The following is a 24,662-nucleotide window of genomic DNA, read 5'->3' as shown; positions in this document are numbered from 1 at the left end:
GAGGCGGAATCATTACTTTTACTTTTTTTTTTTTTTTCCTATGGGAATTCCTTCCCTCTCATTAACCTCTGCAATTTAACATTTGTACCAAGCTATCAAAAATGAGCTAACTATTATTTTCACCCCAAAGTGAAGAATCTCAAGGTCCACTCACAATTGTGGAATAGAATGAAACTGATGAGTTAGGATTATACTGTCTGGCTTCATTCAATGAACTTGGTCCAACATTTTCCAGGTTCTTCTAAATTCTCTTTATTTGTCTTTTTAGAAAGGCTAGTTTATCCAGTAATTTGAACTATGCAATAATTTTCTCTGCTTCGTTTCTATCTTGTGAAAGGCTAAGCTAATTTATATTGCACTTTTTGGTCAATGTTCAAGTAAATCTTTTCAAGCCTGTGTCCTATATTTCAATAAAAAATGTTGTTTGAAATCTGACTTGGTGGACTCTCTTTGCATCACTCACAAGGCATTCTAATTGAAAATCTGTCTTTTCTGAAATTCATGTCTTTAGCTCCCGCTTCAAGCCATGTGTTCTTTTCTGCTTCCTTCCATCTTTATGTAATTACCATTTGTAATAAAATGGAAAAAATTAATTAACAATTAACAATTGTTACGAGTTTCAGTGACCTTGTAACAATTTTCAAAGCCCTCTTAGTGAAGAACTTAACATTTATTTGAGAAGAGTCAACTGCATATTGCTGGTGGAAGAGGATCTGAATATCTAGTATATGAATTGAACCGTTATGCAAATTGAGGAATAAAGGATTTGTTCATTGCCTCAGAGAAGACATGAGGGAGACAGAAAGAGGGAAAGAAGAATCAGTGAAATACCGCAAAGGCATGTAACCTCTACTTGTCATGTAGTCTTAGTTTTGGCACCTCCTCCTCCAACAATGAAATGAAAAACAAGCAAAGAGAAGAAGAAGAACAACAAAATGAACACAAGGCCCTGAGACAAAGCCTTAGGTAAAGGTAGTTATTGGGAAGAGATTTTAGTAGACAAATGTGAAGAAGTGGGGATGTGAGACAAGGAAGGGGAAAAGGTAACAAAAGATGCATTAAGTCTGTTACTGCTGTGGAATTCCACATTTTTAGAAACAGTAATGTGTTTCAGAGTGCTCCACTGGAGGCCAAGGTTGATGAGGAGGCTGGGGCATCTCCTAAAACACATTTCCCATTGGTTTAAAGTTGCCTGTGCCTCTGTCCTACTCAACCCTTATTCTTCAGGATTGTACCTATGGGTGGCAGAGCAAGCTTTTTGATGCCAGAGACTGCACAGAGCCCTCAAACAACTGCCTCTTCTCTCCATGTAGATCTTGAGTACAGGTTACTGAAATCATGATATGCTTAATGTGAGGGGATATTATGTGGAAACTGATGAAGTGACTAAATTGTTTCCAGGGTGTCTCAGGGCAGGAGATTGAACTTTCATGGTGGAAACTGAGAAAATCATGACCAAAAACCATTGCAGGAACTGGTGGAATCTGTTGGGAAGGACTTAAACTGTCACAGGCTAAAAGATTGGGGTTCAGCTACAAATTTGATCTCTGAGAGGTAAGAGATCTTGACTTAAATCAACAAATTCCACAAATCCCAAAACTAGGGAGTCTTATGAATAAGACAAATAATATAAATGAGTGAAGCAGTTAAAAAGAAACCCAGGATTTCAGTATTTCATTGTTAGAGACATGAGTTAATGTTTTAAAAACATTTCTCCAAATACTCATCTCCAAGGCAATTAGAAGCCATGGGTATTGTATGGTCCTGGAGAGGACAGACTCTGTTTTAAATGAGCAGCTGCTACTTAGCATTAGTAGATTCAACTGAAACCATGTCTATAAACTCAGGATTTTTTTATTTTTTATTTTTTAATTTTCTTTCCTTTCTTTTCCCATTTTTCCATCTGTTCTATTCCCTTCTTTCCCTGCCTATCTTCCTGCCTTTCTCTTTCTTTCTCCTTATTTTTCCTTCTTCCCTTCCTTCCTTCTTTCCTTTCTCTCTCGATTTTTGCTGTTTTTCTCTGATAGATAATATTCCCAGTAACTAGAACAGAGCCTGGCCCCTATCAGAGCTCGGGGAATATTTGGTGAATGAAAGACTGGGTTACATGTGGGAATTCAGGCATAGTGTCATCCGATCTTAAGGTTTTTTTTTTCAAATATGTGAGATAGGAAACTGAATTTTTAGCTGACACATTCTGATTTTTCGGTGTTGGAAACCAACTAAAAATGTTTAAGGATCCCATGGTTCCCATTTGGTGGGCCAAATCAATACCAAGGAGGACTGCCAGTTTACCTTTTGGGCTCTAGGGAGTTTTGTGTGCATGTGTGTTTGTATGTGTTAGCAAATTTGTCACTCATCTTCAAACTTTTTTTTTTTCTTTTTTTTCAGAGACAGGGTCTCACTCTGTAACCCAGGCTGGAGTGCAGTGGGGTGATCATGGCTCAACATGCCTGGCTCATTTTGTAAAATAAGTTTTTGTAGAGACAGGGTCTCACTATGTTGCCCAGGCTTGTCTGGAACTCCTGGATTCAAGCAATCCTACCACCTCAGCCTCACACAGGCATGAGCCACTGTGCCCAGCCCTCAAACTTTTAATCTTTATGTATCACCCACACATATCTAACAGAATCTCTAATACTAATCTCTACCTCTCAGACATAGAAGTTTTTAATTAATGGTGATTTTGAGAATATATAGACTTATTACACATGTACATATAAAACTGTATATGTATATAATGGTATATATATGTATACAGTTTTTAATAGGAAGAGGAGCAGCCAATACTGGTTTTGAAACTGTCTTCAGTAACACTACCTGATGTTTTCAACTTATATCATGTGTTGCTGAAGCCTACAAGCTTTCAGAAAATTTATATTCAATATTCTCTCCATCAGTAATTTTTCTCCCAACTCTAGTCTGTCTTGCCTCTCATCTCTCAATACCTACTGAGCTTGCCATCTTTGGCATTAGCTTTTATAGTCTTTTTGTTGTTAAACTGTTTTATGTGTATTTGCCTTATTGTTTTTCAATACTATTTCAAGATTCACATAGGCTGGAACCATTTTACTTTTTCTCTTATATTTTAATCTATCATCAAGTATAGCATTGGGCTTATGGGGGTATTCGACAGACATGTCAGAAGAAATTGCATCAATATCAGAACAGAGAGACACAACTTTTCAGAAAACAAAAACTTTTTCCCCTTGGTCTTTTCACCACTGTTGGAATCTCACCCATTTCCCATTGTTCTCAAACATGAAATATTATGTTTGCCTTTGGTTCTTCAGTTTTTCTCCCTACATTGATTTCAGTTTAATTCAATTTCTTCATTCTTCTTAGTACCTGACCTGGAACAATATCAGGCAGGAAATATCAAATTAATATCTTATGGATCTCCTCCTCCTCCTTCTTCTCCTTCTCCTTCTCCCTCTTCCTTTTCCTCTTCCTCTTCTTGTCGTCGTCTTCTTCTTCTTCTTCTTCTTCTTCTTCTTCTTCTTCTTCTTCTTCTTCTTCTTCTTTCTTCCTTCTTCTTCCTCCCCTTCCCCTTCCCCTTCCCCTTCCCCTTCCCCTTCCCCTTCCCCTTCCCCTTCCCCTTCCCCCTTCCCCTTCCCCTTCCCCTTCCCCTTCCCCTTCCCCTTCTCCTCTCCTTCTCCTTCTCCTTCTCCTTCTCCTTCTCCTTCTCCCTTCTCCTTCTCCTCTCCTTCTCCTCTCTCCTTCTCCTTCTCCTTCTCCTTCTCCTTCTCCTTCTCCTCTTCTTCGCTCGCCTCTTTTCTATCGTCTTGGCTTTCTTCTTCTTTCTTCCCTTTCTCGCTTCTGCTTCCTCCCTCTCCTCTCTCTCTGCTAGAGTCCTGGGTCCCTTCCACTCAAATCCCTTCAGCCCCTTCACTCCAGGGTTCCCCGTCGCCCTCTCCTCTTCCCTGTCTCCTCTCTTCTCCTCTACTTCTCTACCGTTCTCCTCTCCTTCTCCTCTGACCTTCTCCCCCATTCTCCTTCTTCGCAACTTCTAATGCTTCCTCTCCGGCTCATATCTCTCCCGTGCATCTTGGCTGGTCTACTCTTACTAGATGCCTTTTTACCTCCCCTTCCCCTTCCCCCCTATCCCTTCTCTGAGTTCTCTCTTCTTCTCTTCTTCGCCTCCAGCAATCTGGGGAGCCAGGGTAGCTCGTGGGGTCCTTCATAAAGTTTCGCTCTTCCTCTGTCGCGTACCCGTTCATCGGGCTCCTTCGGCGGTGTCTTCCCTTGCGCCTTCCGCAGTCCGTTTGCTGCTCTGCGCGCTCGCGCTCTCTTCGCGCGTCCTCTCGCCTCGCTCTGCCTCCGTTCGCCCCCCGGCCCCTCCTCAACTGAGCCCTTGACTGCCCCGTCACGCCTCTCCGCCTCTTCCCCGCCGTCCCTTCCCTTCCTTCCGGCCTTCCCGTCCTCCCTGTCCCTTTTCTTTTCCTTCTCCCTGCTGCGCGGTCTCCTCCCGTCTGCCTTCCCGGCGCGTCTCCGTCTACTCTCTGCGCCTGGCTCCGGCGCCGCGCCTGTCGCCGCGTCGGCTGCGTGCGGCGCTTCTCGTCTGTCGGCTCTCGTCGCTTCGTCGCTTCCGGTTCTTCCTGCCGTCGGCGCCTGCCCCTGCTTCGTCCGGCGCCGGCCCCTGCGCCGGGGCCGCTGGCGTCCCGCCTCCCTCCGCCCCTCCTACGCCTCTCCTTCCCGTCCTTTCCTTCGCCGCCCTCCTCCTCCGCCACCCTCCCCCTCCACCGCCCCCGCCCGCCCCCCCCCCCCCGCCGCGCCGGGGAACAGAGCTACTCTGTCACCCAGGCTGGAGTACAGGGCACAATCGCCCACTGCAGCGCGGCCCCCGGGTTCAAGGTGATCTCGCCCAGTCCAGGAGCGGGGCTGGCAGGTGTGCACAGCTGGCTAATTTTTGTATTTTTAGTAGGGATGGGGTTTCACCATGTTGGCCAGGCTGGTCTCGAACTCCTGACCTTGTGATTCGCCCACCTCGGCCTCCCAAAGTACTGGGATTACAGGTGTGACCCACCGCGCCCGGCCCCTATGGATTATCTTCTAAAGGTTTCTTTTTTCTACCATAAAACTGTAACATACATTCCCTTGAGTTGATTAAATTCCCATCTTCCTTAAAATCCTATAATTCTTCTTTATCCGTGCCTGAATCAAATTTAAATTTTGCACAATTTAATTTCCTGTATTATTGTTGCTCTTTTTTTTCCCTTATCTTTTCATCTTTTACTAATACCCTAGTATCTTTGACCCAAACAACATGACCAATGAGGTATTCTGGTTTCTGTGTTCAATTTTATTTGCTAAATTCCAGAATATCAACTTAATTTTCAATGGTAAACTTAATCATTACACACTAAATTTTCATGATTGTTGAGGTTTCTTCTCTTGGCAGTTTGGATGGGAAGTCAGAGTATAATATAAGCCATTTATTAATTTTCTATTAGAAATTGTAAACAGAAATAATAAAAACATCAAAACGCTTTTGATTAGCACATTCTTTCCTGCTTGCAGAACCACTTGAGAAGCCAAGTCATAATCAGAAGGTTGCTTGGTAAATGTGGAATCAGAACAAGTAGCTTTAGATGACTCAAAAGCTTAATGGGCTGAGGCAAAGATTGCTTCCGAGCAACTGTTTATACCTGAGAGGTTTCCTAACAGTGTGTTCTGAAAGTTTGATAGGTAGAAGCTGTAAAAACTGTAATATAAAAGACCCAGGCAGCTTGTGTCTCTGAAGGGGTGAAGATAACACTCCTTTGGAGTTGATTGTTCCTTCACTCTGGGGAAACCTAACTGGGGCTTTAGTTGCACAAATGTAAAGCAGAAATCCCTTATGAATTATGAATTATTCTTTGGAAAAATGTGATGTAATTGTTAACGTGAATGAAAACATTTTGAACTGTGAGGCTAAGCGTTCTGTTTGCTAATGTATGTTTTTGCCCAAGCTTGTGCAAATTTGTCATTGTCTGCTAGCGTCAGTTTTCTATTCAATAAGATGGGGACAATATTTATGAAGATTAAATAAAATCATACAAGTCAACTTCTTAGAATGATGTCTCACATTTATTAAGTGGCTCAATATTAGTAATGAAGTTTTTGAGAATGTCACTACTCTTTAAAAGACATTTTATTTTTCTGTCTGGATTGTGACTGCACTGTGCCACAAAACTGAATTTTATTCTTCCCAGCGATGTGGCTATTTGGTTGCACAGAAGGCTAAGGAATAAACTCCAGGTCAGATCCTGGCTTCTTGCAAGAAGACTGTGTAGAAAGTACAGGGATGAAAGTGCAGTGCAAAAAAGTTGTTGATTTCTTGCACATGATTAATGCAGATGGATATAGTAAGGCTGTGAGGTGATTGGCTGTTTCTGGAAGAGAGTTTTTTCTTATACTAATTTCCCCACTCACAAATACCTTGAGTAGGAGAAGATTGTGGGACAGAAAATTAGAAGGGGAGCTTTTAAATGAGATGGAAGGGAATTTTTGTTGTTGTTCTGGCTAAATGATTGGTGTCTGGACTTGGAGATGGGCTGGCATCCTCCTGAATTGGTGGAGGTAAATCAGCCACTATTCCATGAAATTAGGCTAGGGCTAAGGCCTATCAGGATTTGGGAAATAATGCTGTTCATGTACATTTATTGTCTCTTTTTCCATTGGAATGGGAGTTTGGGGTAAATTGTTGGTTAGCTATACTACATTCTCCAGCTTTCTCTGTAGTTAGATATTGCCATACGACTGAGTTCCCTCTAATGGAATGTGAGTGGAAGTGTTGAATTCCACTGCTAGGCCTGGCTCTCAAGCCTTTGGAGTATTTTACCATGCTCTTTTTCCTGCCTAAGTAGCATGGCAATAAGCAGAGAGATCTTGGAACTCATGCATTGAAAATGGTAAATTGGCCATCAGACTAATCCCTGAATGGCTACATGGAGAAAAGCCAGCATTGGTCTGGAACCCCTACTCTGGACTTTCATATGAGAAAGACATATTTTTTAGGCCACTGAATTTTTGGTGTTTTCTTCAAGCAATTTACCCTCTGTAAGAAACCCAGAAATTAATGTTTGGGCGGTAGTGCTACAGGCTGAAAAGTTGAAGAAACGCATTACATTGTGGTAAAACATTGCGATTTGTTAAAATCAATTCCAACTGTAACCTGGAATGCAGACCACATGCTCATATAGTTTTAGGTAAAGTGGTTGGAAAGTGCTCCATGTTTATAGGTGTTAGCTGCTATCCATTGCTTCAGCTGAAGTATTACAAATTGACTGGTTTGTGCACAAAGATTGAAGGGACAGAGTCAGAGATGAAGGGCTTCACAGGGCTGGAAAAGCTAACTGCTCCTGGAACCCAAACAGGAAATAAGATGTAAAATAGTTTCAAATACAAAGGCTCAATAAGATAAGTTAAATTAAGGCAATTAAGCTTGCAGCAAAAATCAGATGAAGGGTAATATGTTCCCATTCAACTGTTTCAGATGATCTCAAGGTAGCTCTCATTACATTCTCTCTCTCTCTCTCTCTCTCTCTCTCTCTCTCTCTCTCCTCTCCAGGAAAGTTTAAATAAAAAGAGCAAATTGAAAAACTATGTCTAAAAAAACTATTTTGGGTGTGGCTACTGGCATCTGGAAAGGACAAGAAATAGAAACGAAATCTACTTAGTTTTTGAGGGAATTGCACTGCCAAGAAAACCGTAATCTTCATCTGAGAAAGCTTTGACTCTGACCTGTAAAATAATCCTTAAACCATCAAACTGTCACAAACAAGAAGTGAGTTTGTGGACCCTGCAACCCTGAAGTGGGACATACACTCTGATGATCATTACAGAGTGCGGTGAAAGACTACAGAAAAGGAGGAACATCTCAGAAGGCAAATCCTGGTGTCTTTGAGGATCACAGACCAGAAAACTTCTCCCAGAAAGCAGAATCACACCTAATGTGGGGACCTTATTTAATACCGGGGCAGGGTCTTACACAATGCAAGCCCAGCAGAATGTGCCATTTCAATGGACTATGATTGCTGTGTGTTTCCTATTGTCCCACTCTCCTTTATTAAATGGACTTTTTTTGTTGTGGGGGTAGGGGGAGCAAATTTAGGTTTACAGAAAAATTGAGCAGAAAGTACAGAGAGTTCCAATGTACTGTCTCATCTCAACTCCTGTTCACCAGTTTCACCTATTATTAATAAATTCTTCCAGTGTGGTGCATTTGTTACAATTGATGAGCCAATATTGATACATTATTGACTAAACTTCACTTTCCATTAGGGTCCAAATTTTTTAATTGTATGTACTATGAATTTTGACAAACATATGATGACGTGTCATCACCATTACAGTATCATATAGGGTAATTTCACTGCCCTAAATACTCCCTATGCTCCTTCAATTCATCCCTCTCTCACTCTCCCTCCTTTCTGCTGGCAACCACTGATCTTTTGACTTCTAGAATATCACATAGTTGTAATCACACAGTATGCAGAATTTTCAAGTGGACTTATTTCACTTAGCAGTCTGCGCTTGAGATTTTTTCCATGTCTTTTTGTGGCCTGATAGTTCATTTCTTTTTATCACTGCATAATGTTGCATTGTATGGATATACCACGTTTATTTATGCCTTCAGCTTTTGAAGGGTATCTGATTGATTCCAGATCTATGCACTTTGGGCAGTACTCATTTGTGAGCATATAGTATGACAAAACATTATTGCTGCAACATGCCGTAAGTATACATTTACTTTTCTAAGAAACTACCAACTGTTTTCCAAAGTAGCTGTACCATTTTGCATTCCCACCAGCAATGAATGAGAGTTTCTGTGGCTCTTTGTATTCTCCCCCTTTTTAACAAACATTTTTATTGTGGCTATCCTATTCTATTAATGTATATTGACTGGGGCTTTGAGTCAATAATTTTAGTTAAAGGTCTCTGTTCCATGAAGAAAACTATCCAGCCCTGTAGAGAAAATTCTCCTGGTGGAGATCCTGGGCTTGGGACTGGATACAACAGCTGGAGAAGACTGAACTGTGTCCTTGGGAGAGAGTAAGTCTGTGAAGGGAAGGACACAGCAAAGGTTGCTGCCTAGACATTAGAAGGAGAACTCCAAGCCCAAAAGCCTCAAGCAGGTGGCCAGGGATGAGAACTTAGAGGCATTGCTCTTAGCTAGCAGACTGAGCTCCCTGCTTCCTCCCTGCTTCCTTTAAATGGGTTATCCAGGCATTTGTCTATGAAATTTAAATGCCCCGCACCCTATTCACTTATATAGACTGTGAGTTGACATGTTCTTTCTCTCTGTGTATGTGTGTCTGACTTTTCCTTCCGGCCTCACGGGACTTGGGGATGAAGGAAGTCTGCCCTCCTGACTCATCACACTCTCTCTGCCCGGGATCTGTAAGTAAAAATCTTTGAATTTGCTTCCTATTGTGGTGGTATATTGACTTTGTGCCTTCCAACTGAAGAACGAGGGGCTGCCCCAGGCAGGGTTTTCCCCAGGACACAGAGGGCAACGTAGGGTTGGGCTTTCAGGGTCAGAACAATGTTCAGGCAGGCATAAAGTGGACATGGGTCAGACATGAGCCACAAGAGCACCTTCCAGTCTCAACAAGTTTCTTGTGTGAGAGACCCCTAGTTGTGGGTTGGGCAAGTAGGCATTAGGTCATCTGACAGGCAAAAGAAGAATCTTGCTCAAGGCACACTGTAAACGCCTGTGTCCAGCTCTCCTGCATTTCCTGTTAGAGCAGGGTCACTAGCAGCTGCTGCAGCACTGGAACTCCAGTTTAGCTGGCGGCTCTGTTTTATCTGTGTCAGAGAGATAGACTGTGATGGAGAGGACTATCTGACCCTCACAACCTTTTGTCTTTTGTATCCACCGTAATTGAAGTGCTGGACCTACAGCTGGCCAGATCTACTGTTTCCCAATCTGCACCACATTTAGGTGTAGTCATGAGACAGTCCTCTTTTCATGGTATGTGAGTAGAAGTAATGTGTGCCACTTCCAAGGCTGGCTGTACGAACTTCTAGACATGCCCCTCCATGCTCTTTCTCACTTTTCTTTGGGCTACAATGGTGACCAAAGACACCATTACTAATAAGATGACTAGAGAGACATTGGAAGCCATACATTATGAATGGCCAAGCCTTGTTAGTCTGGGTTCCTGAATAATAGCATTGAGGGAGAACCATCCTGCTGACCTAAATTTTTCCCACTGGACTACTATGCGAATAAGTGATGAAGTTATCTTATATTTGAGCTAAGCTTGGTTCTATTTGTAGCAATAATTTTGCTTATTTTAATAATCCATACGCATACTGTAAAGTGCATCATTTTCTTCTCCTTCTAGGCTCTCATAATGCTTCATATCACCTAAAAAGTAATGGTCATAGACAAAAGGTTTTGGTCTCACCCTAAATTGACTATTTTCTTCATTTCATTGACGGTCTGAGTGGCAACATAACACCAAAGTAGAGAAACTGGCATATAGGAGTTTCTTTGCTATCAATATCTACCTATATTTAAATCTCTGGTTTTGTTAACTTAGGAAGATTTCTTTAACTTTTTAAACTTAATTTCATTATCCGAATAAGGGGAACAATAGTATTTGTTTTATAGGCTTGTTGTGGAAATTAATTGAAATAAATCGTGTAAAATATTTAGCACATGATTTGGCATTTAGGTGCTCAGGCAATGTTAGCTATTAGCTAGTTCTTCATCCTGTGAGGTTGGGTTCTACACCTACATTTAGTGGAAAGACTTGGTTTTAAAATAAACAAAAATTTTCCTGCTACTCTCATAGCCTCTAGGTGAAATAACTTCTGATTTTAGTAAGAGTGAGAAAATGAGGAAATATAAAAGATAGGGATTTTGTTTGATTTCCTGGGGGGAATCGCCAATTTCTCCAAATAAAGTACAATAATAGCACCTCCCATTGGGCAGACAGTTTGTAAAGAGAACTGCTGAACCTCTTCATACACGAAATCAGCGTAGGCAGATCCAATAGCGACAGATAGGCGCAAGTAACACAATGAATTGCGAATGTGTTCAAAGAGTTCAGCAACTGGCAAGAGCAATTAAAACTGCAGTGAGCATGTGCTGCATTGAAGTTATTGGTAGATTGAGTTCAGAAATCCAGCAGCAGCTGAAGTAGTGAAGACAATAAATAGTTTAAATTGGCAACCAACACTTTTTCCAAACACTTATATATACATAATGAGACCAATACAAGAGAAAGTGTGAAGGAGAGTGAAAATGGGGTTGACTGGGATTCTGAGGGAGGTCACAAAGCCGAAATGCCTAGATTAACTGGACTATGCATCACTGCCAAGGGTCTCTGCAACACCCGCCCATCCCCCACTCCATGGCATCAAGGAAAAAACCCGAAAAGCAGAATAGCAAAGAACAATAAATAGAGTCTCACTCAGAATTGGTCAGTGAAAAAGTGAGGGAAGAGATTTTTCAACTTTCTAGGTAAGAAGGAATTGATGGTCAAATCCAAACTTAAAAACATATCATATGATTTGCAAGGTAAATTCATTTAAAATGTTATTAAATATTCTCAATTAAATTCCTCCCTCTTATAATTCCAAATTCATAATTATTATGGGAAAGTATTCTGTATTTAAAAACAACATATAATCTGGGCCCTCACATCAGTGTGGATGTTATAATAATGCCCAGTCAATGTTTGATTATATTGAGTCATATTCTTTATCACTTCTTAACCTATTAAGTAAGGGGAGATAGACTTTCACAATCAAAGTTGAATTTAGGTTTTTCTCCAGCCTGCAAATCAAGGGATTATAGAAAATGTATCAAATTTAGGTATAGAAAAAGTCTGTAGGTGAAAACCTTGAATAGACAGCATAAATATTCTTCTTAGAATGTTATCTTTCTCTAAGGAATGTAAATTTTTAGAGATCAGAGACAGTCTTTGATCTTTTGTTTTGTTTTACAGCAGGACAGTCTGATAAACATTATTCTTGTTTTATCCATTGTATCTTATCTCCTACTGTTTCCCAACATGAAGCTTCCAGTCCAGGCAGGCTGGCTGCTCCCTTGATTTCACATTGGCCACCCTCCTTCTGGTTTCTGAGCCTACCTTCTGTGTTCACACCATTTTCAGTCTTTTTCTAATCGTTTTCATTTTTTTTCCTTTTCTACCAAAACTGTCTTCATTCCTCAGAGTCCAGCTTAAATCCTCTGACCTCTTTCCTATCATTGAGCTTCTGTAGCATATAATTCTTTGAGCCACACAGTTTAGCAAGTTATTTTATTTTATGACTATTTAATCATTTCATGTATATAAATCATGTTATGCCAATAAGATGATAAGTTCTTTGAGTAAAGGGCATGGGTCTTCTTTCAGGCACACGGTAGACATTCAATGAATATTGATTGATTGATTGTTTAATATGCTTCCTAATGCACATAAGTTACTCTTAGGAAGTAATTATACAGTGGAACACTCTGGCTAGAAAAGAATTGATGCAGGAAGAAGTTGAGCAGAGAACTGGATAAAAGCAAAGCTTACATTAATGGTAGCAAATGACATGATTAACACCTTTTGTGGCAGCCTTGCAGCTTGAATTTGATAAAGGAAGTTAATTTCTCTAAAGAATCAAAAGCTAAATTGAATGATTGAATTTAACTCCATAGTGTAAGGCTGTGTTAGTCGATTTTTAAAAAGATGACATTTGAGCGTATTTTAAGTGCAATGCATCAATCTGCCATTGAGCTAATGAACTTCAAGTTAAAAATCACTGAGGAGGTTGGTGCAGATGACTCTTTCAAGTATCCTTGGGGAGGCAAGATGTGTAGGTAATTGAATGAAAATCTATCTTGACTGACCCCAATGACAACAATGTCCAACTAACATTACAAATCACCTGTAGTCTTTAATGAACTATTTTTTAATTGCTTTAAAGGTGTTAATGGGGCCTACAAGGGAGCAGAGCAGAGTGTTTCTTATTTGTCTATTCTTCATCAATAAAATATATTTTTAGTTTTGTTTTTATCACTGGTAGTTTACAGTTCACTTCAGTAGCTCTAGTTTAAATTTCATCAGAGAGGAAAAGAGCACATTTGGTTTTCTTTACATTGCCTAATCTTTCTGTCTTTATGAATGCCTTGAGATTATGAGATCAAATTAGTTCAACCATAAAATGTAGGAATACATGAGAAATTGGTGACTGTAAACTAATTAAAAGGCAAATAAAACAGAGAAACACCTTTTTCTATGAGTTCTAGTAGAATTCTATCCAAATTCCCAACTCAATTAAAATGTGATTTTCTGTTTTTCTAAAGGGAAACATAAATGTTTAGAGATTGTTATACAAATAATATATTATTAAAGAATCATAAAATGAATACAGTTTTGAGAAATGGTGGAAATAGGTGTAACTGAACTGCATGAAAATATGTAGAAATATTAAACAAAACACAAAATCAATAGAAGTTTTAAATTAATGCTTGATAAAATGTGATCACAGAGAGAACGTCATCAGAATCACTTGTAATGCTTGAAATATAGATCCCTAGGTACTCTGGTTTGAATGTCCACTCCAAAACTCATGATGAGATTTAATTGCCTTTGTGACCTTGTTAAGAGGTAAGACTGTTGAGGGATGATTAGGCTATGAAGGTTCTGCCTTCATAAATGGATTAGTGTCATTGTCATGGGAGTGGGATTATTATCTCAAGAGTGCATTGTTAAGAAAATGAGTTTAGCTTTCTCTGTCTCCGTCGCCCAGATATGTCCTTCTGCTTTATACCATGGAGTGGTGCAGCATGAAGGCCTTTGCAAGATGTTGTCAGCTTGATATTGGACTTTCCAGCCTCCAGAACTGCGAGAAACAAATTTTCTTTCCTGGCTGTTATAGTAACACAAAATGGACTAAGACATAAGTAAGATGTCATACTCGAAATCTACTGAATCATAATTTCTGAAGGTGAATCACAAAAATCTATATTGTAAAATAGAATCTTAGATGAATCTTTAAATGCAAAACTTAAAAAAATTTTAAATCCTACTTGACTTTTTCATTCTCAAATTTCAAAAATATGTCTAGAAAGATAAACATCAATCTACTTACAGTGTTAACTTGTGAACTGTAATATGGAAGTAGGGCAGCCTCTTACTTTTCAAGTACAGGTCTTTGAATTGTTCTTTTCCCCAAATCAGTCATTCTTTAATAGTAAAGAAAATATGTGCAATTTGATGATCTCTGGTATTATGAGTTACGTTTTGTCTGTAGATTTCTCCCTCCCTCATCTTTTGCTGGAAAGGGGTATATTGGGGCAATGGTGATGAGAAAGTGAGGAGTCTAATTTGAGGTTTCAGATCTAGGACAATTGATAATATCTGAGAGAGCTATTGGGAGGAGGAATGGAGTGAGGAACTTAGTCAAAATTCTTGATGGTTAGCCAAGAATCAAAATGTAGACACCAAATGCCAAAGCCAAGTTTAAGTAGTGGAAATGATGTAATAGATGTAGAATAGAGCAGGCATAAAAAACTGGGAAGAATGAGATCAAAGTAAGAAGAATCCAGAAGGATGACCACAATGAACAATGGATACTTCCCTTTAGGGGCTAACAATTTCTTAACAAAGGAATCCATCTAAATTAAAATTTTGGTGTTGAAGTCTTCAGGGGTCAGAGATGGTTCAGTCTGTGAAATCATGTTTTTCCATGATTTCCCTTTCTAAATAATTAATATAAATATTTAATTTAATTCATTTTCATTTTAAAGAGAGAACTGTATTACTTGGTGTAACGCAAATGCTTGAATTTACTACTGAAAGTCCCAATTATTGATAATAAGTATTTCTGAATAAAAACTTGATTATTAACAAGAGAGATATAAACAGTAGAACTTGAAGACAACCAAATAAGGAATAATCTTCATATATTCTGCTACATAATCTAAATGGCTAAATCTAGTTCATCTAAAAAAAATTTCTAGGGGGAAAATATATAAAGAACTTTTTATATTTTGACATTTTGAACTTTCTATGTTTTACCCTATCATTCTCTCTGGGCCTCTGAATGTAGGTGTATGTGATGTAAAGGTTCTTGTGGGCCTAGAAAAAGAAAGGTTTGTTATACATGTGGGCTGCTGGCAATTTCTGCATCTTCCATTTCCGCTCAGCTATGGTTGTCCCTAATCTTTCTGTGAAGATACGGGCTTGCTTCATTCCTAAATTCATGTTGATTAACACCAAGAACACATTTAGGATTTTGATCCACACAAGTGAGGTATGATCTAGAAACAGTTTTGATGCTACTCACTCAGGATCTGATATGCCAAAAATGAATTTCTTGGACCTACTTATCTACTTAGTCTGTAATTTCAATATAGGGCTCCTGAGTTGCTGCAACTCTGCCTTCACGTACTGCTAAGTACTAATTTCTTCCAAAGCCTTGTCCTGAACTCCTACTAAAATGGACCATAACACTTTGATTAACTTTTGATATTGCCCTATTATAAGAAGATATATCTTGTTCTTGTATAGTTATTACTCATTTAATACCTTCTGCATAGCCTTATAGTCTGATATGAGAACCCTACCCTACAATAGACTTGAATTCAAGTCTTGCCTGCTTTCTTGAACCTTTGATCTGTGTCCCCATTTGACTGTTTAGAGTTTCTCAGACCTTGGTGGCTGCTGAAACAAGCCATGGCCTCTTCGGGAACTATTGTTTAGACAGTGGGCCCACTTCAGGACTCTGCACTAAGGGAATGCCCGTTGTGTTCACTTCTCTCTCTTTCTGGTCCTAGTTCCATCCTCTTGCCCACTGGTCATGTTACTTGGTCATTATGCCTGTTTCTAGATGAAACTTACTCAATACTTAATGTCATTCAAAGAAATTTTGAGTTATATTTCCTAGAATACTGTGCCCAATAGAAAGAGTCTGGTTCTACAGGAAGAGATACATTTTTGAATTGTAGACAGACTGGTAGAATTATCTCCTTTAAAATTCCCCAGAGCTTAGTAACCTCCAATCATTTGTGCAATAAAACTGATCTAACTGCATAAATATAGGAAAAAGAAAAAAAAAATCCCGTGGGGAACCTCACCACCAGAAAGTATCTTTCCCTCTGGGCCAGATCTAGTGCTTTGGAAGAATTATGATGTGAACTTCATGCCATTAGTTTTCAGAGACTGATGCAAACCTGTATTTACCCCTTTCCTAAGCAGTTTTTTGCTGTTTTGTGCTTTGCAAGATCTTTTGAGCACAGGATGTTTTATGCTTCAGCTCGTTCTCACTCTGCATTTCTAAATACATATCTGGAATAGAAGAAAACAAACCATGAATACAATATATACAACTATTTTATTATATTCCATTACCATTGTTGTAGCTCCATTCTTCTTAGATACAAACAAAGCAACAGCATTCCTACTTTAAGTCTACTTACTCTCTCACTGACAATCTCATGCTTTTGCTAGATGATTCCCAACAAGCTTTCATAGTCTCACATATTCAAATTGAAACAATGCCACTGATAGCACCGATTATTTGTGAAACTAATTATATTATTAAGTGCATTGCTTTGCACTTTTGCATGGTGCTTCTCATCATTACAATGGAAGAATGTGTATAAACTCCATTCCTCTTTTTCCTTCTTTCGTTAAAAAACTTGTCTTAGTGGCCGGGGTGGTGGCCTACGCCTGTAATCCCAGCACTTTGGGAGGCCGAGGCAGGCAGATCACAAGGTCACTAGTTTGAGACCAGTCTCGCCAACATAGTGAAACCCTGTCTCTATGAAAAATACAAAAAATTAGCTGGGTGTGGTGGTGTGCAGCTGTAATTCCAGCTACTCAGGAGGCTGTGGCAGGAGAATCGCGTGAACCTGGGAGGCGGAGGTTACGGTGAGCCAAGATCGTGTCATTGCACTACAGTTCAGGTGACAGTGTGAGACTCCATCTCAAAAACAAAACAAAACAAAAACAAAAACAAACACAAAAATTGTCTTATTTATTGACCTTGCATTCCTTGAGCTGTTATGTAGACCCTATTCTCCTAACCTTTAACACAAGATGGCATTTCCAGACAAACTTTTCTGGATCTAGACCTTCTTTCCCTTATCTTCCTTTTGTAACCTGTCGGTCTGTCTGTCTCCTTTACTTTACATGTGTTTAGCAGAGAATTAACATTTCACCAGAAAAACCACAAGGAAGTATTATTTAGGTTCTATGTGTCAGTGCTTTCCAAACTGTATGATACATTAATTTCGTTTTACAAAGAAAAAAATATGGGCTTCATAGAGTTTAAAGTGACTTCCCCAAGACCAAATCATTAGCAAATGATAAAACCAGATTCAAAAAGTGGTCTTCTAATTTCAAGTCCAATTCTCTTTCAGTGATATTGTTCATTAATAGATGACTATTCTCTCATCAGCTGATCTGTTGGTGGGAAAGTAAGAGCATGAATTTATTAGCACTCACTGACGTTTTAGGTAGTCATTTTACAGAGCTGCCGTACTCACTGAAAGATAGTAGCAAAAGCTCGAACTGTAATCCATAAATGTCTTCACTATCATCATGATTATTCTTTGCTGAGGTCTTGATCTAATTAAACTGTCATCACTCTGTTAAAGTATGGTTAGAGGGCATTTTATGAAGTTTAGTTAAAGAGGAAGAGAAAGTGAGGAATTAAATATCTGACAGGATGGTATCAAATTTATTTGTTGACACATAATTTTAAAGTCAAGCCATTTCTAGAAAAGAGCAAAAGACATTTTAGTGTGAAGTAAAGGGGATTCCACTAGGGAAAATGTATATTTACACATAAATCTGAAACTTAAAAATTCAAATGATAGTTTGATCTTTAAATTTCTCTTTCTTTGCTCTAATTTTTACAGAGGGAAGAACTATTGGAAAAACTATATACTTATGACTATATATTTACATATTTGATTTGATGCAAGTACATATCTAAGGGTTCAGCCAGCACTGAAATTTCAGAGGAGTTAGTTTTGTTGAATATATGTTTTTAAGTTAACTTTGTAGAAAGTTGAACCTAAATATACATATGTAATGTTTATTAAACTAAAATATCTATTAAACTAAGTTATGGTGTGGACTTAGTTCTGGATAGCTTATAGTCCTTTAACTGCTTATGTTTAATAGTTGATATGGTTTGGCTTTGTGTCCCCACCCAAATCTCATCTTGAACTGTAATCTCCAGTGTTGAGGGAGGAACCTGGTAGGAGGTGATTAGCTCATAAGAGCAGTTTCCCCCATGCTGTTCTAGTGATAGTGAGTAAGTTCTCATGAAATCTGATGGTTTTATAAGTATTTGGCAAGTTCCTTCTTTGTTCTCTCACTTCTCTCCTGCCACCATGTAAGACGTGCCTACTTCCCCTTCTGCCATGATTGTAACTTTCCTGAGGCCTCCCCAGTCATGTGAAACTGAGTTAACTAAACTTTGTTTCTTTATAAATTACCCAGTGTCAGGAATTCTCTATAGCAGTGTGAAAATGGACTAATACAGTGGTTCAAGTTAAAAATAAGCATGATATTATTAATACTGGTAATTATTATTATTAAAATAGCTTTTTTTTTCAGAATTAAAATGTTGGAGAAATAATCTAATCTTCCTTTTGTTGAAACTTAGTATCAACTTTGTCACCCATCACCTTGACCTTAATACGTATTTCTTTCTAATATTGCTATTAAATTAATTTCTTTCAGCATCGTTACTATCTCTAACTTTGATTTACTCTATAAGTGCTTTATCCTGGATCACAGTAACAGCTTTCTAACTGATTTTCCTGCTTTTGGTGTCTCTTATTGAAACCTATCTTTCCATACTCTTGTCAACTTAAACTTGCTAGCCTATCACTTTCTTCATGTTACTTGACTGAAGTGATCAATAATTTATGAGTTTAGGTAGGTATAAAAATCCAGGGGCAACACTGAAAAGTTGATTGTAAAGTTTTGCGAGGAGAGCTGGCAGAGATAATCGAGGCTTATAGATAGCCAAAAAAGGAGAGGATCGGTATCAACGAGGTAAATGTAAGAGCAGGAATTAACAAATTAAACTGGGAAGCTTAATTACCATAATTTGCAAAATTTTCACCGTGACTTGCAATGAGAAATACATTTTATTTTTACATTTTATATTTCTCATTGGTCAGGCACACATACCATGCACAGTAACCCATACATACACACACACACATACACCTGAAACAAATATGTCACAAAAAAATACTTACTATAACTAGTGTGATGTATTTGATTTTTTAAAAATGTGTTCTATTTTATTTTATTAAAAAACAAATTCCTAATAGAAGAGGCTATATATGTGTGGGGGTGGAGGAATTTTGAAAATCTGTATATCTTCTGCTATTTTTTTTTTTTTTTTTGCTTTAAAACTAAAACTTTTCTAAAAACATGAAGTTTTAAAATTGAAAACAAAGTAAAGCAAACAAAACCTCTCAAATTCTTGATGGTGATCTACTAATTGAGTTCACTAGCGAGTACTGGCCTATAGTGTAAAAAATACTTCTAAAAAGGAAAATAATAGTATAGTTCCAGTAAGATTTGGGAGGAAGGAGTTTTCAGGTATGATTAATCAAAGGGGTGAAAGGCAGCAGAATGATAAAATAATAGGTAAAATGTCTTCATTGAATTTAATAATCAAAAAGTGATGATTAGGAGGTGACTGCTGCAGTGCTTGTTCCAGTGGCCAAGAGTGGGATGAAATGAGACTGCTAAGGATTAAGGAATGGTCAAGATCAGAGGAAGGTTATATCACTAAAGCCCACTTTACAGATTAGAAAACTGGTTCACAGAGGACAAGAAATTTATTCTAATTTGCACAGCCAGTGGTGGCCAAAACCAGATCCTACTCTGAAAACTAAGGTTTTTCCACCAGGTCACAAGAAGGGAGAGTTGATGAAGGCCATCATCAGATTGATACTGTGCCTTATAGCCTGCCCTTCATTAAGCTCTCTCTGTTCCTCTAGCCACAACCTTCTTTGAGCATCTATTGAATGGTATTTGTTGTATTCATAAGATGTTTTTAAAATACTGCCTTCTTTATCTTATCTGTCTCCCTAGGTTTTAAGTTGCATTTCAGTGGAAAATGGTGTCCCATTGTCTTGTTTGTGATTGGCGTCAGGTACTGGATATGGTATGTTGTATTCCTCACAGCAATTCAGCATAATACCTTGTACTTAGAAAATATTCAATAAATATCTGATGAATAAACAAAAATACTAGATACTGCCTGGTCTGTGTAAAGACTGCTGCTTTAGGAATGAACGTGGATTGGTTATTTCATAACTAAAGTGGCAGCATGCTATATAGACAATAAGTTATATTAAAATCTTCATTATTCTTTCTTTTTCTGTCAAGGACTTTATTGACATGTAGTTTCCTTGAATTGTTTTTAAAGTACCGTAATCTTTATCTTTTCTGTTTTCTTTCTGAAAATACCTTTAAACCAACTTAGCGTAGTGGAAGCAGTCGTTTTTCTTCTTAAAGAATCAAATGATATCCTATACTCTGTTGCACTTGCCTTTCTTTTCTACCTTCACCATTCTTCCCTACCAGTTGGAGCAGATCTTTTCTAAGAACCAAACAACCCAGCAAATGTCTCATATAAATAGCCTGACAATTACAGCAATTTTTCATTTTGCACATGTGAAAAGTCTAGTGATAATTGGATATACCAAAACTTCATCTTTATTTGTATTCTACAGTTGTGTTTTATTTGAGTTTTTAGTGTTTTTATAGAAGCTGCAAATTTTATAGACTAAATATACATCTTAAAACTTGAAGTTCCAAATTTAATTTGCCTGCAATTAAAACCTTTCTTGTTCTATGAATTTTATAAGCTAGCTCTGTTAAGCCAAGTCAAGTTTAGTATGATTTCTTAAATAAAAACCCAGTGGATCTTTTACACTCTTAACTCTATTCCTAAGAAACTTCCTGTTTTTTAAACTATGGGAAGAAAACTACTGGAAGCCATACTTTTCCTGACCAGCAGCATCTGAGAGGTGAGGCTACTACTTTGCTCTAAAACAATTATTTCTCATAAATTTTGTATCCTGTTGATATTGAAGGTATTCCTCATCTTTGAATAAAAAGAGAAAAAAAAACACTTGTTAAGTGCTTACTCTGTACCATCTACAATATTAGGTACTTTATATGAAATGTATCTTTTAAAATCAATTATTTTTTCAGTAGTTAATGGATTAAATCTGTTACAGAAAATTCTAAAGCTATACAGTATATTTAGTAAAACAATAAGTCTTCTTTCACCAAAGTCTCTCAGCCATTTTCATTTACTTGGAGTCAAAATTTCTTCATTTTCTTGTGCTTTCTTCCAGAAATACTCTATTATTTAAGTCTTTTTCACTACAAAGCTCTCACCCTTCCTATAAAATTATGCTTCTCTAAAATACTATTTTATATATTATGTTTGTTTCAGATATCTTAGAGTAAAACATTGTGAAGGATAAAAATGGCTTAATGTGATTATCGTTCAGTAATTTTTTTTTTTTTTTTTTTTTTCTCTCTGGTGTTCCAAGTTGCTTAAGTCCTGCAAGTCTTAGAGGTAGTTGAAAGTGCGTAAACTTTGGTATGCTATATGAACCGAGCTTGGAAAGCTAGCCTCTGGCCTGTTAGTTGTGGGACTCTAAGAAAGTTGTTTGAATTCTTAGAATTTCAGTTTGTTTATCTGCAACTTAATCTTACAGTATTATAGCCTATGAGATAGAAGACTGATATCTGGGTCACACATCCTTGGATCTGAATCTTAGCTTTATCACTTGCTTGCCACTAGGAAAATTAACCTTTTCATGGCTTGCATTTTTATCCATATGATGGAAATACTACCTACCTTATGGGTTTATCAAAAAATAAATAAGAAAATACATGTACTGTGGGGCCATTCATATCAAAAAGTAGTTGGTAATTTTTATTCATTAGGTTGATTGAATTAGATAATGCCTGCAAGGGATTTAAGGACTTGACACCTATTAATAGTCAACAAAATTTCCTCTTTTTCCTGTGAATTAGTTATGAATTTCTTTATAAATTGGATGCTATATAATTTTATTTCTTTTTTTCTTTCTTTATTTTATTTTATTTTATTTTATTTTATTTATTTTATTTTATTTTATTTTATTTTATTTTTTTGTTGAAGTGGAGTCTCGCTCTGTTGCCCAGGTTGGAGTGCAGTGGCGCGATCTCTGTTCACTGCAAGCTCTGCCTCCTGGGTTCACGCCTTTCTCCTGCCTCAGCCTCCTGAGTAGCTGGGACTACAGGCGCCCGCCATCACACCCGGCTAAATTTTTGTATTTTTAGTAGAGACGGGGTTTCACTGTGTTAGCCAGGATGGTCTCTATCTCCTGACCTCGTGATCTGCCCGCCTCGGCCTCCCAAAGTGCTGGGATTACAGGTGTGAGCCACCGCGCCCCGTCGATGCTGTATAATTTTATAATGCGGATTAATATGGGTGCTTTTTTTGTATGTGAAGCTAAAACAGTAGGAAATCAATTTAATACAAAGCTTAGAGTTTACCATTCCATTTTTATTCACTGTCTCATGAGAATTGTGCTCATAGGGCTATTAGAATTTAATAATTATCTAGCTTGATGTATGGCTATGAAATATTTGTCTTAATTTCTTATTAAGAAATTTGGGGAAGAATGGGGAAGGGAGACTATGTTCTTACATAGGTTATAGGAGGGGATGTATTAAATAGTCAAAATTTATATAGAAAGGTGACAAATGAATTATATTAGTAGCTGCCATTAGAAAAAGAAATATTTTATTTAAAGAAAACTCTTCATAAGCCACAGGGTGGGGAGAAGAGAGCCAAAACCTGATGTATATAGGGTTCAACAGAGAAAATACCACAAAGTACTTTGCAATAGGATTTGAGAGAAGAACAATATGACTAGATTCTGAATCTAGTTAAAAAAAAAAAAAAGATAAGGAACTTTTTTGAAAAACAGTTGATTTTATGTGGTTTGTGTTTCTGTGGCATACATTTTCTGTCTTTAGTAAAATATTTTGCAGACAATATTTTGCACCAAAAAAAAAGATGGAAATACAGGAAAAACAAGAAACGTCTACTTGGTATATGCTGTGTAAAAGGAAACTTTTTGAGAGAAATGATGAAATGGTTCCTGTGCTGATTATTTAAATAATCAGAGAGATGGAGATGACCATGAGATCCATCCCTAGCCTTATAGTCAATTTAAATTTTGGGGAAATGTTGGCCTTCTCAATCAATGGACTGGGAATGTACATTTCTTGTCTTGGTTTTAAGAGGTAGGAGGATCCCAGCTGTTACCTGGTTATAGTTTGTGAAAAAATCCTTCTCAATGAGTGTATTAAGGATTTTATTTCCATGGTATTACAAATTACCACATATATACTGACTTAAAACAATACACGTGTATTATCTTATAGTTCTATAGGTCAGAAGTCTGACACGGGTCTCACTGGACTAAAAGCAACAAATTGGCAGGGATATGTCTCTTGCTGGCAGCTCCTAGGGAAAATCTTTCTTTGACATTTCCAGGTTCTAAAGGTTGCCCATATTCATTGACCTGTGTCCCCTTTCCAGCATCTTCAAAGCCAGCAACAGTGGGTAACGACCTTTTCACCTCTCAACCCTCTGAATCTCAACTCTCTGACCCTTTTCCATAATTGTGTCTCCCTTTCTGACTATAGCTGGGAAAAATTCTTAGCTTTTAAGGATTCATGATCCTCTTTTTCAAAATTTTTAACCTTACTCACTTCTTCAAAGTCTCTTTTGACATATAATGTAATATATTCACAGCTTCCAGATTAGGAGGAGGACATAGTGAAGGGAGCCTATCATATATACAAAAGCTGAAATAATGGAGAATGAGTGTACATGTACTTAGTATTATTTATTAATTTAAGCAGAATTTTAGCATTTAATTTAATAATATGCTTAAGACCTTAAGTATGAAAACAGTAACTATTACTCTGTCGGTAAGGACACCTTGGTAGCAAACTTGTTAAAGTCTGTTTTCCCAGCTATCAGGAAATGCTGCGCTTTCTACATTAGCAACTGTGTTATTGTTTGTCATGAACCTTAACCTTGGAGAAACAGCAGAAATATTTTTGGGGGCTTCCCTTTCGTGTTTATGGAACTGGCACTGAAGTGTATTCATTACAATGAATTGCAGCCTTGTGTGCTGGTTATACAAATGGTGATTAGGTGCTAAAATATGATTCATATTATACTTCAGCTGAGATCTAGGTGAAATCCCTTTATGTGGGCTTGCTTGCCTAAGGACCTAACACTAGTTTTTAGGAGAAATCGGGCTACAATTTATTCACAACTACATTACAAACAAACACAAAGTTTCTTGTCAGTTAACAGCAGCTGGCGTTTATAATCTCTGTGCATGTAAATATATACATGCATGTGAGAAAATGCAGTGTATAATAATAGGAATAGCCTTTGATTGGAAGACAAGTTCCCTGAGTTCAAGCACTACCAGTGAATAGCTGTAGGAGGAAACTGGATCGGACGATCCCCAGGCTCTTCTAGATGGAGTGTAGACTTCTATTTCATCTCTTTAAAAGCAGAAATCAGAGATAGCTTTTAATTCCTATCTGTAGTGAATTCCTTAGGTTTCATGAGACCTACTGTTGCAAACTGGTCAG

This window comes from Rhinopithecus roxellana, chromosome 2 (genome assembly GCF_007565055.1).
Source record: "Rhinopithecus roxellana isolate Shanxi Qingling chromosome 2, ASM756505v1, whole genome shotgun sequence".
NCBI lineage: Eukaryota > Metazoa > Chordata > Mammalia > Primates > Cercopithecidae > Rhinopithecus > Rhinopithecus roxellana.
The sequence above is the reverse complement of the archived record's forward strand: the minus strand, read 5'-3'. Positions refer to the sequence as shown.